General features: G+C 44.4%; 1 protein-coding gene across 5 annotated transcripts in view; it reads right to left on the bottom strand.

Moving 5' to 3' along the window:
* Positions 1-5,654, bottom strand: part of GPCPD1 (glycerophosphocholine phosphodiesterase 1) — a 47,859-nt gene extending 42,205 nt beyond the window's left edge. For 3 of the 5 annotated variants that reach the window (XM_068410132.1, XM_068410167.1, XM_068410157.1), the window contains exon 1: positions 4,727-4,893. The gene's annotated coding sequence lies outside the window, so the exon portion shown is untranslated. Of the gene's footprint in view, positions 1-4,063; positions 4,088-4,726; positions 4,894-5,451 lie in introns of those variants that run through there. The other 2 variants (XM_068410140.1, XM_068410149.1) reach the window with 2 other exon arrangements.
* Positions 5,655-19,487: the final 13,833 nt, after the last annotated feature.

Raw genomic sequence — 19,487 nt, 5'->3', positions numbered from 1 at the left:
CTTAGATGGGTAGAAAAGCAGCTAGGAATCTTGCAGTTTCAGAAATCCACGTACTTGCCTTCATACACCCAAAACAAAAGCAACAAAGACTTTAAGCATAGTATCATGCAGGCTGAGCAGAAGAGAAAAAAAAATGTACTCCTTGCTCTAATATTGCCTGTAAAGCTTTCCTTTCACAGTTTTCTCTTCCTCATGGGCGCCTGAAGGAGTACAAGAGCAACAGGAGTTAATATACCTCCCTAAATAATAGGGAACCCAAGCTCTGCCCTCGTGATTCTAGAAGAGCACTTCTAGAAGATATAGGCAAACAGCAGTAGACCCCTAAAGGCACTTGGAAGAAGAGAAAAGACGACATTTCAGACTCTTCTTCTGGCATAACACAATCAACTATTAACATATCACAAAGTATCATAGCTTTCCTCTAAAATGAGGCAGCAAAGTTCATCATGGACAGGAAAGACCAAGATAATTTTTGGTTGTAGTCAAAATACACCAGAAGATAGACTTATTTTAATAATTCCAAGCTTGATGTTCATTTGAACCCTCTGGCTTATAGGTCTGGTGGTATATAAAACCCCTTTAGATTATTTCTGCCCTCCCCCCTTAACTTCCTTAACTTGTCCAATACATTTTAAGAGGTATTGGCTGTTTGTTGTCCTATATCTTATAGTCAGTATTTCAGGCTTAGATAAATACACACCAAGTAATCTGGGACAACCCTGGAATATAATAGCCTAGCTCGCAAACACTGAACAAATTTTATACTCAAAAATTCATAGTATTCATAAAGCCAGATGACATGCTCTCTTCTCAATACAAGTGAAATTTTTAATAGCAACTCAAATAGACTTGCGAGGCTCTGACTTCTAACGCTCTAAGGGCAATGTTTGAGACAGGCTTGAAGTATGATGTGATCATTTTTTTTGTATTGCAGAGACTTACAAGCCTGAAGGCCTTGAACTTTCTTTTTGTTGTATGGACAGAAGGCTTTCAGAATTAATTAGGCAGGAAACACTTTAGGCAACGATATTAAGATAGATATGAACAAAAAGCTGACTTTATCAACTGTGAGCTGGCTGTAAGGGCTGCAGAATGGTTGGTTATACCTAGCACTAGAAGAAAAAATACACATTGACATCTAATGGTAGAAGAGAGGGGAGACAAACAGACCAAGCCTCAGGAAACTCTACACTAGCTTTCTAAATTGGCGGGGGTGGGGGGGGGGGGGGGGGGGGGGGGGGGGGAGAATGGAAGATTTCCATTAAAAATAATCAGAACTCATAAAAAATAACAAAAAGATTAAAGGAGAAGCAAAATGCTGCTCTTGCAGTACATGAGGTGAATACAAAGTTTTGTGAGCTCTAGCCTCTCTAGGACACATCTAAAGGAGTATGAACTAAACTAACTTCATTTAAGCTCCTAAAAGTTAGATGACCCAGATTATTTGAGACCTTGACCCTTTACATGGACCCAGTCCACTGAGGATAATCAGTATTTAGCAACATGCTGATGCGAAGGCCAAAAAGCAGCAGACTTACACCAAAATATACTGCTACATTTCTTTCCAGCCTCACCCCCCAAAAAGCCCCCAAACCCTATCTAATAAACCATTAGTATAAATTTCTGATGTAGAGCTATCAACCCGAAACTCTCTTGGGTTACATTACATTTAAGGATGACTGGATCATACACAACCCAGATTATTTCACTAAGGGCAAAATACAGCTTATAAAAGTATCCTTTTAATGGGTGAATTTTTTTGAGATATCCACATCTATAAATTTTTTATAGGTACTTAATGGGATTTTCAAAGGTAATTAGACAATTAAAATGAGACGTCTAGGTACCTAGGTGCTACGATATTCCCCCAATACTTTCAAACACCTAGTTCTTAATGTAAGAATATTTTTAACCACTATATTACTGAATCTGCTAAGTTATCTGTAGAAAAATAGAGACCACAAACAGGCTCTTCCATACCATTAGCACTCATTTCATCACAGACCACAGTGTTGACTACTGGTACTGCAAAAAGTAAAGATATGCTCAATTATTTCAAAATATCACTCCATTTTTTTTTGCATATAAAGATCAAAAGGGCAAGAACTAGAAGGCTGCACTATTTTTGCTTTTATTTTTTCTGATTTTAAGCAGACATTCTCCACCTTAAAAGTACAGACCCATGAGACCTATCAACACCAAGGAGAGGTTCAACTCAAGCCTGAAGCAGGGGAAAGGTGCCGCAGTCCCAGCCAAGAGCACACGCTGGCAGAAGCGGTGCCAATGTGGGGCTATGCTGAACAAAGAAGAGAGAGGAGCCCAACCACACAAAACTCTTGTTTTAAGACAGTTTCGTCATTTTTACTCACAGCATTAGACTCTCGAGTGGAAAAATATCAACTCATGCTACTTCAGGCTATACATTTAATATTTAAATAATATCTATTCAAATCTGATTAACCTTGTACTATGAAGAACAGATTTTGTTGCTTGTGGTTGGTCCTAACAAGGTATAAAAATATTATAAAGTACATTTAAAGTAACAAATTAGGTATGTAATAAAATTAATTAAAAATAGTTGACAACATCTGGATTTTAGAAAAAGGTCAGAGGATATGCTTGTCAGGACATTCGCCCTAACAACTGGAGGAGAATTTTTAGAAACAGCATTACAGCATCAACTCCCTCATTTTCTCCCAAACAACCAGAAGGTTCTTCCTGCCCCCTCCTTTCCCCCGGCACCTTGACTGCATGAGAAAGGACGACCACAAAGTCAGCAGCGCTCTCATACTGCATTGCAGTATTAACACTGGACAGAAAACAAACTTGCATACGAGATTTGGACATGCTGTTCTGATTCAAAGGCAGGAATTTTACCAACAGGGTTATACTGACATTTAGAAAGAAGCAAAGCCAGAGTACTATTTCTGAAACAACATCCCGTTAGTATATAGCAATATAGAAAAACATCTTTAAGATGCTATTTTTGGTATCAACTACCCACTTGCGGGGCCAAGTCAGCACTGGTAACCAAACACAAGATGCCCATCCAACATGCTATGTTCACCTATCATGCATCTGCTTTGTTTTAAATAAAAAGAACTTAACAGTTTTCAGCATTTCTAAAATACCCAGCCACGTAGCAGACCCTTCTGTCTTAGCTACATCAAAGTAGTTTTGCAGACAGAGTTCTTGAAAAAGACAGGAAAGGGCCGGGGCATATTTGCAAGTAAACCAGAACAGCCTCCATTTGATTTCTCCTTGCTGAAGTGTTGTTCATTATTAACGTGTGGCTGGAAAGAGCTTAACCACGTAGTAATTTAGTTCTTTGTGATCATACTAACGTTTCTCACTTAGAAATGACATGGACAAGTAACATGTGTAATGCTCCCCACAGCTCTCAGTACTGAATACAACAACACAAAACTTTTTAGAAGGTTTTTCAAAGCCTGTATCCACTTTATTGAGAAGCAACCTGCTTTACGAAGAGCCTAATTACGTGGCAGTTCAGACTAGTAGTTTCTATTCAAGACAAACAGCGTTTCTTCAATTTTTAATATTTTCTATAGTTATTCTACAGGCAACAGTGCTAGAATAGAAATACATATAATAATCTATAAGGAAAAATACCTTTAATGATAAAAAATAATTCCACTTATAAACTATTTCAATGTACCATTAATGTTTAAAATATTCTGAAGGCTAATCTCCATCTAACAGTGCATGCTTTCATGAATTAAAGCCCTAACATCCTGCAAGACAAGATATCGAGTGCAAAAAAAAAAAGGAAGAAAAGAAATAGGAAAATGAATCTGTGCTTCCTGGGACAGCCTGGTTAGGAGGCAGATGACAAAGTTAATCTGGAGTTGTCTTATCAGCCCATATGGGATCACGAACACTAAAACACAAGCCGTTAGCGTTGTCCGTGTGTTCCTTCAGCCTAAAGCAGGGACAAAGATCAGGGCGGAGCAGAGCACGCACCCCCCCGCCCCCAGCCCAGCCGATCGGCGCCGCGGGGTGTCCAGCCCGCCGCACCCCCCTGCCCGGCCTGACGGGGACCTACCGAGCGCTCCCCGCCCGCCGCGGCGGCTGTCCCACCGCAAGCCCCGCACAGCGCAGCGCCGCGGCCGGCTCCGGGCCGGGAGGCGGCGCGCCGTGTCCTCGGGCCCGCCCCGGCCCCTTACACAATGCGGCAGCCGCGGGACCGCCCCGGGCAAGGGCTTTCAGCGAGGACGTAAATAAACAGACCCGCCGGCCCGGCGTGTCCCCGGCCGAGCCACGCTCACCGGGTGACGGCCCAGGCCCGGCCGCCGCAGCGCCAGGAGCCCGGCGCGCCTGCTGCCCTCCCGGCACGACGCCCCCGCCGCGGGCCGCGCAGCACCTCGGTCACCCCCCGCGGCGCGCAGGCTCTCTCCTCCCGCCACCGGGCAGGCAGCCATCCCCGTCCGGGAGAGCTGCAGGCGCCGTCCCGCTCCCCGGACCACGCACACTTTCCCCGGATCGCCCTCAGGGCCCAGCGCCATCCATCCCCTCAGATGGCAACACACCAACCGACATCCACCGGCAACGCCCGCGGGGAGCGCGGCACCGCTCCCCCAGCGCCCTCCTCACACCGAGCCGCGAACCGATCCCCCTCAGGCCCCAGGTCCCCCCCGGGGTCGCGCACCAGCCGTCCCCTGCCGCCGCACAGCCCCGTCGCAACACCCGGCCGGCAACACGGTCTGACCTGGCCAAGCACCGCTCCCGGCTCCCAACCCCTTTGTGCAGGGCTGCGGACGGCACCGCCTGGGCTCCCTGCACCTCCTCCGCGACCGGGGCCCGCGGCCGCTACCTGGCGCCGCCTGACAACGCAGGATAGAGCGGGAGCGGCAGCGCGGCTGCCAACCGGTTCCAGCTGCCCCGGCCGAACAGGGGCGGGGTGGGGCGGTTCGGAGGAGGTGGCCCCACGTGACCCCGCCTTGCCGACGCGTCGCTCCCTGTTGCTTCGGCCCCGCCTTCCCCGCCACAGCCAATAAGAAGCGAGCAGGAAGGGCGGGGGAGAGCGTGCCTTTTCCTCGACAGCCCCGGGGCGGGGCCAGGGGGCGGGGCTAATGGAAGGCGCGGTGCGTGAGCGCAACCGTGGGAGGGGGGCGGCTGCGCGGTGCAGGGGGACACTGAAGGGAGGCGCTGGCTGTGAAGCCGCTCCGCCCTCCCTAGCTCCCCTCAGGGCCGGGCACCAGCAGTTCTCCGCCTCGCAACCCACCAAGCACCGGGCACCGTCTCCCCCAGTACCTCCCTTGGGGAGAGCAGCACCGCTCCCCCAGCGCCCTCCCGCCACCGGGGCGCGAACCGACCCCCCTCGGGCCCCAGGCCTCCTCAGGGGCACGCATCAACCGTTCCCTGCTACCGCCACACAGCCCCACCGCACCCCTACGGGCCCCGCGACGCCCCCGGCCGGCGCCGTGGACTGACCTGGCCGAACGCTGCACCAGGCTTTCCAACCTCTTTGTGCGGGGCTGCAGGCGGCGCCGCCCGGGTTCCCTGCCCCTCCTCCCGCGGCCCGGGTCCGCGGCTGCTGCCCGGAGCCTCCTGACAGGGCGGGAGCGGCGGCACGGCCGCCAAGCGGTTGCAGCTGCCCCCGGCCGAACCGGGGAGGTGGCTGAACCCACGCGACCTCCACTTGCCGACGCGTCACTCCTGGTAGTTTCGGCCCCGCCCTTCCTACTTGCAGCCAATAAGAAGCGAGCAGGAAGGGGCAGGGGGAGACCATGCCCTTTCCTCGACAGCCTACGGTGTGAGGGAGGGGGCGGGGCTAGGGGGCTGAGCTAAGGGGGCGGGGCTGAGCTAAGGGGGCGGGGCGGAGCAGGGCGGGGTGAGGGGGCAGTTGCCATGAGGGGGTGAGTCGGTGGGGTAGGGTGGCTGTGTGGGGTAGGGGCCTTGCTGAGGTGAGGGAGGCTTCCACTACCATCTTCCTAACCCCTGAGGTCATCTTAGCTCAGGCTGGGTCCCCAGTACCCAGCTGCGGAGCGTGAGGGCTGCTTGGGGGACAGGTAGGCCTGTTTCCTTGGGGTACTGTTGGGTCGCAATGGTTTAAGCTGGCTGTGAGTTCATGGCATCAGGGGCATGATGGCTTTGTTTTGTGGTATGAAAGGGCAGGCAGCACGCCTTTCTTGTAAGGCTTTGGTCTCTGTGGATTGCCATCTATCTCTATGCACATTTTTCTGAGGCCCTTTCATAGAATCATAGAATCATTTTGGTTGGAAAGGACCTTTAAGATCATCAAGTCCAACCATTAACCCAGCACTGCCAAGTCCACCACTAAACCATGTCCCTCAGCACCACATCTACTCGTTTTTTCAATACCTCCAGGGATGGTGACTCTACCACTTCCCTGGGCAGCCTGTTCCAATGTATGACAACCCTTTCGGTGAGGAAATTTTCCCTGATATCCAATCTAAACCTCCTCTGGTGCAACTTGAGGCTGTTTCCTCTCGTCTTATCACTTGTTACCTGGGAGAAGAGACTAACACCCTTCTCCCTACAACTTCCTTTCAGGTAGTTGTAGAGAGCGATAAGGTCTTCCCTGAGCCTCCTTTTCGCCAAACTAAAAAACCCCAGTTCCCTCAGCCGTTCCTCATAAGACTTGTTCTCCAGATCCTTCACCAGCTTCATTGCCCTTCTTTGGACTCTCCAGAACCTCACTGTCTTTCTTGTAGTAAGGGGCCAAAAACTCTGTGCAGATGTCCCAGCCCTGCTGGCAGGCTGTGGCCTTTCTTGCCTGCCAAAATGTGGGGTGGTAGGAGCCTGTGCCCCCTTGCTCCTCACACACCTGGGTTGGGGCTCCCAGGGACCCCACCTGCTGTCGTGCAGGCTCTGCCTCTTCCTCAGTGTAGGTCTGGTTGCCTGTGTGACCAGTTACATGAGCAAAAGGGCTGTCATCCACGGTACAGCTAAAAACTTGTCTTCACAGTAATGGCACCAAGGCAAACTGATGTTGGAACGCCCATGCTGGAGTTTTGAAGCTGCAGGCAGAGTTTAAGCATGATACTTGTCTCTGTTTCAGGGTAGCCGAGACCATTGCATGACGACGTCAGGGAGCTTTGCTGCACTAAAAGGTAGTGTTGTGTTTGGGCCTTCCTGAGACTTGATTTTATGACAAAAAGAGTATCCCACTGGAATTTGCCCACCAAATTATCAGCAAATAAAGGGAAACAATTTTCCTCTGTGTTTTTGTTGTGCTCTGTTTTGTAGCAGACCTACGGAGTTGTGATAGTATGACCAGTCCTTTCACTCTAATAATAAACTTGCATAAGTAAGTAACTTGATTCTGTTTTATACAACTTGTGTCAGCTGACAAAGAAGCTGCAGTCTGAGGATGCGGAGAAACTGTTTATCCTGTCTTGCATTGAGAGTTAGCGCCGTTACAACTATGCTGCTCTATGCTGTCCTTCCATCCGTCGTTTAAATAAACAGAGGGCTATTTTCCATTCATTCACCCCCTGCAAATCCAGCCATGTTTGTAAGTAATTTGTGACACAGCCCTGGAAAATGAATGTTAATATCAGATGTTCTATACCAGAGAAGTATGTAATACTTCTGAATTGCTGAAGTACTACAAGATTAGAGTATTGCAAGATCAGAGTACCCTGCTTAAAGGAAGAAAAGGTAGGGGGAGGCAAGCAGTAAAAGGAAAGGGTAGCGAAAAGCAGTCTATTTTGAAGCCAAAAGGATAAGAGGAATTCCTCTGGGTAAGGAGGAGGGAGGGTTGGTGAAAAGTGCTTGTTGGAAAGTGAGGCTCTTGTTAAACACAAATGTGAACTACTCAAGTTACAAACCCTTAGTAATTAAGTAAACATTAGGAGCCATCACTTCTACAGGTGTAATCAACAGTGAGCTGAAGAAAGGGTGAAGAAGAAACTTTAGAGAAAATACTATTTAGAAAAGTAATTGCCTACTTGTTTTCTCTTGCCTCTTTTTAAGATTTATTAGTTCAAGTAATTTGTTGTAAAGCTGGGACAGAATTGAACACTTCAAACATGCTTTGGTGTGTTAAATGTTTCAAAAGTGGGTCTTTGATATGGTGCCAATCATGTTATAAAATTGTACCATTCAATTTCTGTTAAAAACTAGAAGTATAACACTTGGTCTCTTTCAGCCCTAGTGTTTATTTCAAAAAATGCCTGTATCTAGTCAGAACTATTATTGCATTTCCTACAATAATTCATTATAGCTAAAAATTTAATTTAGGCCCTAAATGGATTCAAGAAATGCTCATGTGTTCGTTTTATTAAAGATGTACATCTCCCTACTTCTTCACTAAGATAAGAGAAGCTAATATAATCAGCTCAATTGAAATGATTAGAGAATTCTCTTTTTCTCCTTGTAAACTTAAGTGGTTGATTTCAGCTAAAAGCTGACATTCTGTCAAATAAACCATTTTTTAATTCTTCAGGTATCTTAAAATAGCATGTATTTATTCATTTGGAAAGAATGTTAATAGAAATTTCTATGCTGAATTAAGAGAAACAGTTGATTCTAAACAGCATAATTTGTCACAGCAGTTTTCAAGGACTAATTTTCTCTTTAAAGGTAATTTGAGTTTGTCAAAATCAGAGATTCTGTTCTTCATTCTGTAATTGATAAGGCTTTTCAAAGGGAAGAAATCTCATTTAGCTGTATGATTCTTTTCTCTAAACAATTAATGTTACCATGATTGCATCAGTAGAACTGCTCTTTGGGTTGACCCAAGTCTTCTGCTCTTTGCCCCAACCTGTGAGATCCCCATATTTCTTCGTTCTTAAGCCTTTCACTGAAATACAAATTTTAATAACTTTATTCCTGTAAATAATTCCACTGCACTACTTCTCAGTCTTGCTGAATAAAACAAAACCAGCTAATTAAGAACGATGATTAAGCTTATGCTCAGTGTAGAGCAAGTAGGAAAAGGGTGGGATGGGAAATATTGTTATGTCTTGCCTTAACCTGAAAAAAAAAGTCTACATTTAATAAAGCTTGCCAGTGTACCTTTTTTTTTCCCGTCCTCCTTAAGGAGTTGCTTCAATATGGTTGAATCAGATAAGGTCATACTTTGCCATGACGCAGCAGGCAAGTCTCAGCTACTCCTTAAGATAATACAAAACTGTACTGTAATTAGAGCACATAGATGAGTTTATAGAACTCTTCTTAAATATCTGTACAAAAAATTAAGATGTGTGGTCTGCTTTTCATGTTTACATAGCAACAAAATAGAAACAAAGGAAATGGGGTTTTATGTCATATAACCTGAGTTCACTCAAATTGCTGTTTGCAAATTCCCGAAGAGATCCAGAAAGACAAGGCTACAAGATCTGTTTCAAGTCTGCAAACACAAACTGTCTATTTAAGCTATGTGTGCACATGTTGGAAAGCATGTTTTCCCCTTTCCACTATAGTAGTTTAATAAGAATTACTAGTACTTAGCCAGTACTGTCTGGCAAACTGCTTTGTCTTTGTTCTGGACACGATACTGTTGTGATGAAGTCGCTCAGCAGGAGTGAAAGAGCTAAAAGATGCCATGTGCATGCAGCCTCCCCAAACACTGTGAAAGCTGCCTTAAAACTGTACTTTGCTACCAGCTGTGACACAGGCTGTGAAGCAGGTTTGGAGGTGGTGTGTACCATAGGCAGAATATCAAAGGAGCCTTGAGGCTGTACTAGTTCAGACGTGAAACCCAATGGGACTTATGCAGGCTGGTTTTTGTAAATAATGACAAGAATACTTGCCCGAGTACAGGAAATAAGTGGTTGAGAGTAATGTATAGAATACACTAGCAAACCTATACTAAAAAGGCACTAGGAAATGCTTTTGAGGTTTCATTTCTGTAGCCAATTTGATATTTTCTTCAGCTGCCAGAATTATAGATTCAGCCTATAAATCAAGCTTCGTTCATACTATAAGTAGTTACGAAGATTGTGAACATCAAATTATAGATGTTCTGCTTCCTCCTTCGTAGTTTGTATTATCAGTTCCAGTGAACTGGTTATACTGACACCAGTGTTTGCAGCTGATGAAAGCTGCGTGCATTTAGATGAATTGCACTCCTTATTTTACTGCACTTGATTTTCTGCCTTTTTCTGCCTCTGATGGGTTACTGTGAATAAAAATAGCTGGTAAAATTATGCAAATGAATGCACAGCGTTAGGCATGCATTATCTCATTAGCTATTTTTGTATCTTTTTGTAGAATCGCTTATTCTTGAAAATGCACTTCTGACCTCTGGCACTGAGAGTATTGCTGTATCATTACCTAATGTGAAATCCGGGCAATTTACAGGCACTTAAGAAAAGTGATGCTAAGAGAGTGGAAGGTATCAAGAATCAAAATTGCAAGACAGTAGAACTGCTATTAGCATGGTAAAAGCCTCTTAGTCTCACGGAGAGTGATGAGAAAGGATTATTAGGAAAAGGCCTGTTGTGCAATGGCATTTTCTCTGTAATGTATAGTGTAATACAGTATAATATATTGTTCTCTGTGGACAAGTTAGTAGTTAGTCAGGGAGCATAGAAACATATCAGAGAAGTAGGTGATAAGAATTAAGCAAGAAGATAAGGCTGTGTTCAAAACTTTTTAAATGCCTACAGTGGGGAAGCCTAGGAGATAAGCAAAAGGTGTGGAGGGAGGGGGAGGAATGCTACTCTAGATTTGCAATAGCTCAGATTTCTCTTTGACTAGGGGAGATTATTGCCTAATACAAGGACTACGTGTGCTGGTAGCAAATGCAACAACGTATCAGAAAGGTGGACGAGCGCATCACTACATATAAAATAAGTATAAATGAAACCCTCATGTATCATGTACTGTTACCAATCATCAAATTTATAACATGAAAAAGAATAGTTACAGATATTTAACTTTCACCTGTAGAAAATTCAATCATTTTCAACCACTGTTAATTTTCATGTATAATCTGACACCTGTGGTAGACAGTGTTACAACAGAAAATTTTTTTAAAAAAAACCCCAGGTGCTAATACAATATTGCAGAAATGAGACTTGGATTAGAAATGAGACATATTATAATTTAGTCTTGAGAACGCCTGAGAATAATTTGCTTCTTGATATAAGCTCTTTTATAGTTTCTGAAATGAAATATGTGTAAGATAAGTTTTATTGTGAAACACCTAAATAAAGAACTGAAGTACCACACCATCAAAGCACCACACCATCAAAGCACCACATTTAAACTGGCCAAAGTTGATTACAAATATGAAACTTTCTTGGTTTTTTAATATAACTAAAACAAGTTACATAGTAAGTTTTATGTGTGTATATAACATAAGTTAGATAGTAGGTTATGTACATAACTTTTCTGTTTTGTTTTTTGTATATATAAACGTATATGTGGTATTCTGTGAACCTCTAGCTCTGTCTGTATGCCAATTACAAGCCATTCTCTTGCGTTCTTGCACAAAATCTCCTTGTGTTCTTACAGTCTCCATCTCGTTGTTTCTGACGTTGTACTCAAGACCTCCCATGCTCCGTTTGCCAGCAGCACCCATTTCACTGTGTCGGAGACAAGGGTGGTCAGCAAATGAAGTGGTTGTGGAATATCACACAGATAATGTTGATGTCTGTCTGTCTATGTCTTTTTTTTCATCTCAACAGGGAGGAACACCTGCCCTAAGATAAGGAAAGATGGGGTTTCCTATGACAGCAGGAATGTTTGACATTGGTGCTGTTCAAAATCCCATTTCAAAGGTCATGTTTGTGCTTTAAATGAAATGTGTGGCTGAATTTTATGCTCTGCCAGATAATAATATGAGTGATGCAAGTGCTTCCTTTGGACTCTGCAGGTCAGGGCTAGCGATCATGCAGGGCTGCAGTGTCGCGATGCCCAGTGTTTCACTGAGGGGAAGGACAGTGGTGCTCCCAGTGCCCATGTGAACACCAAAGGCCCTAACAGGGGCAGAAATATGCCACTTCCTATTGTCCATTGGAGCTCTCTACTTCCAGACTCAACGTTTCTTGAAGTATGCCTGTACTGAATATACTCATATGGACAAAGTAAGTGGGAGACCTCAAATCCAATAGGGGAAAAAGGTAGCTTTTCCTATCCTCTATCACTTTTGTTCCTCCTCCGTCTGTTACACATACCAATGCTGACAGCGAAATGTATTTACTCTAAGTTTCAGTTATCGACATGAAATTCTTTAAAAGTAAAGACTCTTGTCTGTGACTGATATTTCAACCTTGTAATGTTTATTAAATAGGTATCAATTCTCATGCTGTATGCCTAGGTTTACTGCACTGTTGTTCCTGGGAATGCAGCCATACGCCAAGGACACAATTTCTTTCTTGTGAGCAAAGCTCAGCCTGAGAAGAAGCTAAGGGTGTCCCTGGCCTAAGCCAGTCTAATGTCTGTCTGCAACATTTTGGCTCTACTACACCTGCTCTTGCACTCCTACCCACCCTTTGTACTCTCTCTGGCCCTTGTCTAACCTTTCACTGAGCTATACTAGCTCTCTGTCAGTAAGTTTTTTTCTTGTTGCTTTTTTTTTTCCCTTCTTTTTTAAATTAAGTTAGTTCTGTGTTGGGTCGGTGGGCTGAAACAATTCAAAGCTGTGCTGGATGAATGTTAGAGCTGTCTCGGCACATGTGAGGACATCAGCAGCTACAAGTTAAATCCTCTTTGGCTGTCAGGAAACTTCTTGCTGTGATAATGGAGTTGTAGAAAAAGCAGCTCAGGGACAGACATCACTTGAGGTTTAAAACACAGACATTGGTGAGTGACCTCAAAGAGGACTTCTGTAGCAAAACTAAACTAGAGAACACGTCAATTACTTTACACCTACTCTGGATTCTTGGCTGTCTCTGTTGTGCTCAGCCAATAGCTCTTGTAAGCAGAACGTGCCTATTCAACCCACAGCACTGAAAATGTCAAAAAATTAGATTTTTTTTTAAGGCTAACAAGATACAAACCAAGCAAACTTTTGAAGCAATTCTGACTCTTATTCTCCTTGCTAGGAGGAAGTAAGAACTCCCATCACCAAACTTCTGCAGATACATACAGATCTGTATGTAACTTCAAAGATTACAACATCCCTTGTTTTACATATCCAGATTTACTTGCAAATAGGTTGCTGCTCCAGCTGAATCTGACAGTTCTTCTCAGTGGCTGCCTCCACATTAATGCTGTTCACAAGTTTGCGATTCACATTTTAGTCAAAGCTTTAAAAATTAAGAGCAACCACTATGAAAATGCAAGATCAGTGATAAAAATGACACGCTGTACTGCTGAACAATGCATAGCATTTTTGTAACAGCAGCAGAAACTGGTTTATCAGGTTCACTCCAGACATGTAAAGGATAGATGAACTTCTGAAACAGCACAAAATCTATTGGAGTATTGACTGGTTTTCTCACCAAAAAAAAGAGTACCAAGACTAATGGTAGCAAAATAAAAGCTTTAAAATCTGAGGTGTGAGGTAGTGAGATCTCAGAGCTAGCTTGTTGGTTGGTGTGAACAGCCTTTTCTGTGAATCCCTGAAAAGTGCTGAAAATCTCCCCAGCTGCTCTCAGCTGTGAGACCAAAAGAGGTCAAGGTGTGCCAGAGGGCTGGCCTGATGCCAAGCCTGTGCGCAAAGGGCAGCACAGATAAAGCTGCAGACAGGCCACAGGCAGACAGAGGACTGATGAACTAAAATGTGCGAGGCTCTGTTTTGTCAGTGCTGGCAGCTCTGCTGGTGGGATCGCAGCCACGAAGCTCAGTCGGTGTTCACGACCTAGGGAAACTGCGTGTCGCTGGAAAACAACTGCTGAAGGAATAACTCTTCATGCTGTCTCACAGCTCTTCCTCTTGGGACCTGACCCTGGGGAGAGGTCAGTTGAAATAACGATTAAAGTAATCCATGGGGAAGGCTCCCAGCAAGGAGGAGATGTGCCGTAGTCCCAGGCTGAGTTTGGTCATCCTGAAGCCAGGCCAGCACTCCACAAAATGCAGCAAGCATGTTCCCACTGGGTGCTACTGGCAGGAAATGGGGCACTGTTTTAAGGTGTGACCATCAGACACTTGAAGACTTCAGTTGCATGAGTTGCTCTAGAAGGCCACGCAGGCAGAATGTTATCTTTTCATATCATGTATGTTGCAGCTTCCGTTTCTCTGGGCTGCAAAAAATCCTGCTGATTTGCAGGGAGATTGGGGTTCCTACCAATTCTGTTAATGATTGCTTTGAGATGGGACTGTGTTGCAGAGAGGCGTGCCACTCCGTAAACAGCGCCCACCTACTTCCACAGTGGAAAAGTATTTGCCTTTAAAATCTGCTAGCGTTGAATTATGGCCCGTTATGCATTGTATTACAAAGCTTCCATATTTTTAAAGTACAAATAAATGTGTTAGCATGAGGAGTAAAGTGAGCACAGAAATGATCTCTTTTAGTGTTAATGGGAAGCATGTGGCGATTCCCTGCTCTCTTCCAGAACTAGATACAGCTATAATTATTTCTGCTCTTTCCCTTCAAAGTATCGCTCCACAAAGTTATACCCGTTAAAATTGAACCAATTTTTAACATTATTAAAACAAAAGAGAGTTCTAGTATCCTGGGGACTCCTAGCATGAACTGTATTGAGGGGTCATATGACACTTGAAAGACTTTTTGGAGACTAAACATCCACCTTTGTTCAGTAGAATTAGAATCACAGAATGGTTTGGGTTGGAAGGAACCTTTGAAGATCATCTAGTCCAACCCACCTGCCATGGACAGGGACATCTTCCACTAGATCAAAGCCCCATCCAACTTGGCCTTGAACACTTCCAGGGAGGGAGCATCCACAGCTTCTCTGGGCAACCTGTGCCAGTGTCTCACCACCTTCATTGTAAAGAATTTCTTCCTTATGTCCAACCTACGTCTCCCCTCTTTCAGTTTAAAACCATTACCCCTTGTCCTGTCACTGCAGACCCTGGTAAAAAATCTCTCTCCATGTTTCTTATAAGCCCCCTTTAAGTATTGAAAGGCTGCAATAAGGTCTTTTAGATTAATGAGTGCTGACGATCAAACAACAGAAACAAGTGTGATGTTTCAGTGGGTTTCTCTTTTTGGGCCAGGTCCCAGGACTGTGAGCATGCATTCAAAATCTGTGAAGGTTTGTAGATGCTGTCTGAAATAAGGAATCTCCTAGGGAATGGGTATTAAAAAGCACCTCCAAAATCCCATTCTTCCTACCCCGGGATGGAAATACTGGGAGGGTTTTGAACAGAGTAGGCTGATTCTGAGACAGGGGGACTGCCTTACCTCAACAAACTGTTATGTTAGCTTTCTAATTCCTTTCTGCCATGGATCTTCTGCAAAGAATCCTGAGCCAAGCCAAAAGTCAGGCTGAATTAAATCAAAGTAATTGAAAAGACAGTAAATGAACCAGGGTTTGACATATTCTGAAACACAATTTGTGACTTGTGCATAGGAATCATCACCTCCAGCTGTGGAGCCAAGATAAACGTTTATTTTTTCAAACTCTCTAAGGGACAGAAGGGAATGATTAATTAAAGCAGGAAAGGAAAAGCAGCAGTCACCAAAAAGAAGAGAGGGAAAAATTCCTGGAAAAAATACACAATGGGAAAGGATACAGTTTAAAGCCAAAGCAAGGGGAACTGACCTTAATATGCTGTGGCTACTTAGTCAGTTATTTCCTGTTTATTTCTGTTTACTTTGTTTTGCAATATGCTCCAGGGCTTTAATATTTTCTAATCTAAATAAAGAGTTATGGTTTGTTTTGTCTAAGAACTTCACACACAGCAGATGTTTTTGCAGAAATGCATATTAAGAAAATGCTTTTTGTTTCAATAAGGAAAGCATTTTGCAAACTATTACAGAAACAAAACAAAGATACCTTGTTTTTTCAACTCATGCAGTTGCAGAAAATGACTGCACTGCTTAGAGATTTTTTTATATTTATTGAGTTAAAACTTTTTTTTAGAAGTGTTTTTAAATTAAATGTTACAGGCTATGAAGATAAAAAAGGCTGACTGTCAGCATTTCTTTCCCGCTTGTGTGTTTTAAAGACTAATTTCATGCTGCAGGCTTTCCCTCAGCAGTGGCACACAAGCTCTGCCTCTCCTGTCTTGACTGTGCACCTCATGTCCTAGGGCATTAAAATCCTGTTCTGTTCCACTGGGAGGGTAAGAGGGCAAGACGGTGCAGGGCTTTTTCCAGATCTCAATAAGAAAATCCCAACAAGTGGCATAATAAAATACCTATTTTAATACAATAGAAAAAAAATAGGAACACAGATAGCAAGTAAATCTTACGTCCCTTCAGGTGCTGAGAATCTGGCCTGCATACAGCATGGGACAGACCCCAGATGGATTTTCCCACAGCCTGCTGTGCAGATCCCATCCATGGAGAGGAGGCTCTTCCTCTCTCACGTGCTTTGGTGCCTTTTATTTTGCGTAACAAACAAATCCGGGTATCTTCTCCTGACAGCCTGGACTGTCACCTCTCCCATAACACCCACCAGTGCACAGCACAGGCCATCACGGGGCACTCCAGCAGGCTCCCTTGCAGCAGCTACTCATGCTAACGTACGGGCTGCTCAAGCCCTGTGTACAACACCTGGTAGGGCAGACACAGTCTGTTCATGGTCACTAACTCCTCGAAGACAACATCTTCCACGAGGCTCCCAGTGCAGAACCCAAAGGCCCTTGCCACTTTGTCAACATCATTGTCCAAAACCAATGGATGGATTAGAAATGTGCTGGGAAACAGAAAAATATAAACACACAGCCTAGTGATGTAAACCTCTGTTTCCTTAGGGAACTGGGCAAAAGAAATTCAGTACGTTAAAAAATAAAAAGCAAAATTAGCACTAGCTGAGAAGACAACAGGGAGAGTGACTTGCACAGAATAACACTGAGCTCCTTACAAAACTTTATGTCCTAGGTGACATTGTCACCTTTATTTTCCCAGTTACAGATAGGTTACAACCTCAGCCATAACTTTTTGGACAGTAGCTATATTTAGAAATAGAACTATGGCTTTGCACTAAGAACAGTTTTGCTCATAAGATCAGGAAGCAGTGAAGCCTTGTGATTCATGACCATCCTGACTTCATTGTCTGCCTATTTCTAAACATTAATTAATGGCTGTAATATCATACTGTGTTTACTCTGCATCTTACGTCAGAGCTTCATCCTGCAGCCCTTAATTGTATTGTAAACCTTGTGTTCAATAGGACTGTTTGCACGATGGAGGATTATTCATGTGAATAAATTATTAACTGGAAAGCATGCATACAGGTCCACTACAAGTACTCCACTTGGCTGTCCCCAGCTCAAGGAGTAATTACTTATTTGCTAAAGGCCTGATCCAGCATCTGTATCCATCAATGAGTAGGCGTTGACTTCAGTATGCTTTAGTTTAGGTTTAATACTGTGCTATCATCTCATCCTCTGGGACATGGTAATGACTTCCACATCGAATGACTCCTTCCTGGAGGACAAGGGTTGGGAACATCGTGGAGACAGTACCCACCGCTGTCACAGGGGAAAGGGCCCTGTCCTTGTCCCAACTCAGCAAAACCTACAAGGCCAATGTAAGTGCTTATGCACTTCAAATTTAGCATGTTCCTCGTGTTTTGCTGAATCCAGGACCTTCATTCCTAAGCAGTAGCAATTTCCAGGGTGGTCACACTTGTTACCCCATGGCCCCTATTTGTTCACATAGGGGTGTTGTTTATCCGCAGTTACCCTCCCCCCATAATACCTCAAGCAGAGCTGACACCGTATTGGAAAGGGAAAGAGCAATGACACATGGGACATCAAAATATGGAGCCATTTGTCTGCTTTCCCGTGTTTTCTGTGGAGGAGTGCTGGAGTGAGTCCTGCAGCCCTCCTCTTCTCCAGGGAGAGTCCTGCCATGCGTGAATATCTCACCTGGCAGAAAGCCTGGCCCCGTAAAACATCTTCTGAACCTTTTCCCAGGAAGCAGTTTAAGGGGTGAAGTTGCAGCCCTTCTGTCAGCAGTTTCAGATAATTTGATCAATACTGCAGAGGACTGGTGTCGCATGCATAACGCCAGGGTAAGGCACAGAAGCATCAGGTGAATACATTCCTTTGACGCCGGGGTATGCAAAACAGTTGAACGCCGAGGGTTACAGCACCTTCCCATCACCACCTTCAGACAAAGCCTCCTAACTGCTTCAGGCTTGCTTGGAGGGAACCAAGTGTGACCTGCTCCAACAGCAAAATACAAAGCCTTCCCTTGAGTCCCACATGCTTTGTGTCAATAAGTTACACACACTGGGGGGCAAAGCCTTCGGCTCTGTCACCTCCACATCATGCTGCACATTTCTTTCTCCTCTTACCCGCAGGGTATCCTTTGTCTGTACTGTGCTACACACCTCAGCAGGAGCCAGCCCAACCCAAGAGGAGAGCAGATTGACCAGGGAAGACATGGAAATGAAGGGAGACTAAATTAAGGTAATCAGGCTGAAATGTGCCAGATTATTGTAAGGTAATCAGGCTGAAATGTGCCAGATTACCTTGGGCGCTCTCCAATGTTTATACAGATTAAAGCAGCCATTCTCCATCTGTCCTGGGAAATGGCTGGACACAGTCTTGGGCAACCGGCTCTAGGTGACCTTGCTTGAGCATGGAGGTTGGCCTAGACAACGTCCAGAGGTCCCTTCCCACCTCAACCCCTCTGTGATTGATCTCAGAGCTGGCTGGTGCAGGTTTCCCTTTGCAGAAGAAAAGTCCCAGCTGGTTCATTAAGTCAGAGTAGTGTTTTTCCCATCTGTGCCCACAATGCCAGCAGGGAATGTGTTTAGGAACTGAGAACATGTGGGAAATGTGGAGTGGAGCTCTGCTCCACCACCTCCCACCTTTTATGCAGTGACTTGGGGAGGTGGTACTGGTTCTGGGGAGACAAGGGAATTAATTCTGGAGTAATATCTTCTGGCAAAGATAGAGGAATTAATTTCAGGATGTGGCTTAGACACCACAAGGATGGGCTGCATCTGGAAAAGCAGGTAGAGCTTCATGACCATGTCTTTCCCGGGGCACAAGAAGGATGCAAGAAATGGCTGTATCTAAATTTAACACTAGCATAAGCCACGTCATTGATGATGAATTTAGAAAATAGAAACAATACATTCCTTTTTAGATCTTAACTCTATTTTCTGATGTTTGGGTGCTTCATATCTCAATGTGCAAACAGATGAACCTGCACTGCTTTACAGTAAAGTATTGCTTTTACTGCAATTGCCTATATTCAAAAGGCAAGAGGAAGTAATTATTGTTTACATCAGCCATTGCCTTTCACTATTGTGTTAAGAGAACAAGTCCTAGGATACTCAGAGTGTTTTATAACTTTGTTTTTTCCTTCTAAAGTGTCTAATCTTTGTGTCTTCTACTTCTTGTGGTGTGACCAAGTCTTGCACAAAGGCAGATAAAATCTTAAAGTTGGGAAACACATGGAGAGTTTGGGAGATCTGGGAGTTTGGAAGGAGCTATCATATTCTTTAATCATATTCATATTG

This window comes from Nyctibius grandis, chromosome 1, assembly GCF_013368605.1.
Source record: "Nyctibius grandis isolate bNycGra1 chromosome 1, bNycGra1.pri, whole genome shotgun sequence".
NCBI lineage: Eukaryota > Metazoa > Chordata > Aves > Nyctibiiformes > Nyctibiidae > Nyctibius > Nyctibius grandis.
This window is presented reverse-complemented; position numbering and strand designations above follow the sequence as displayed.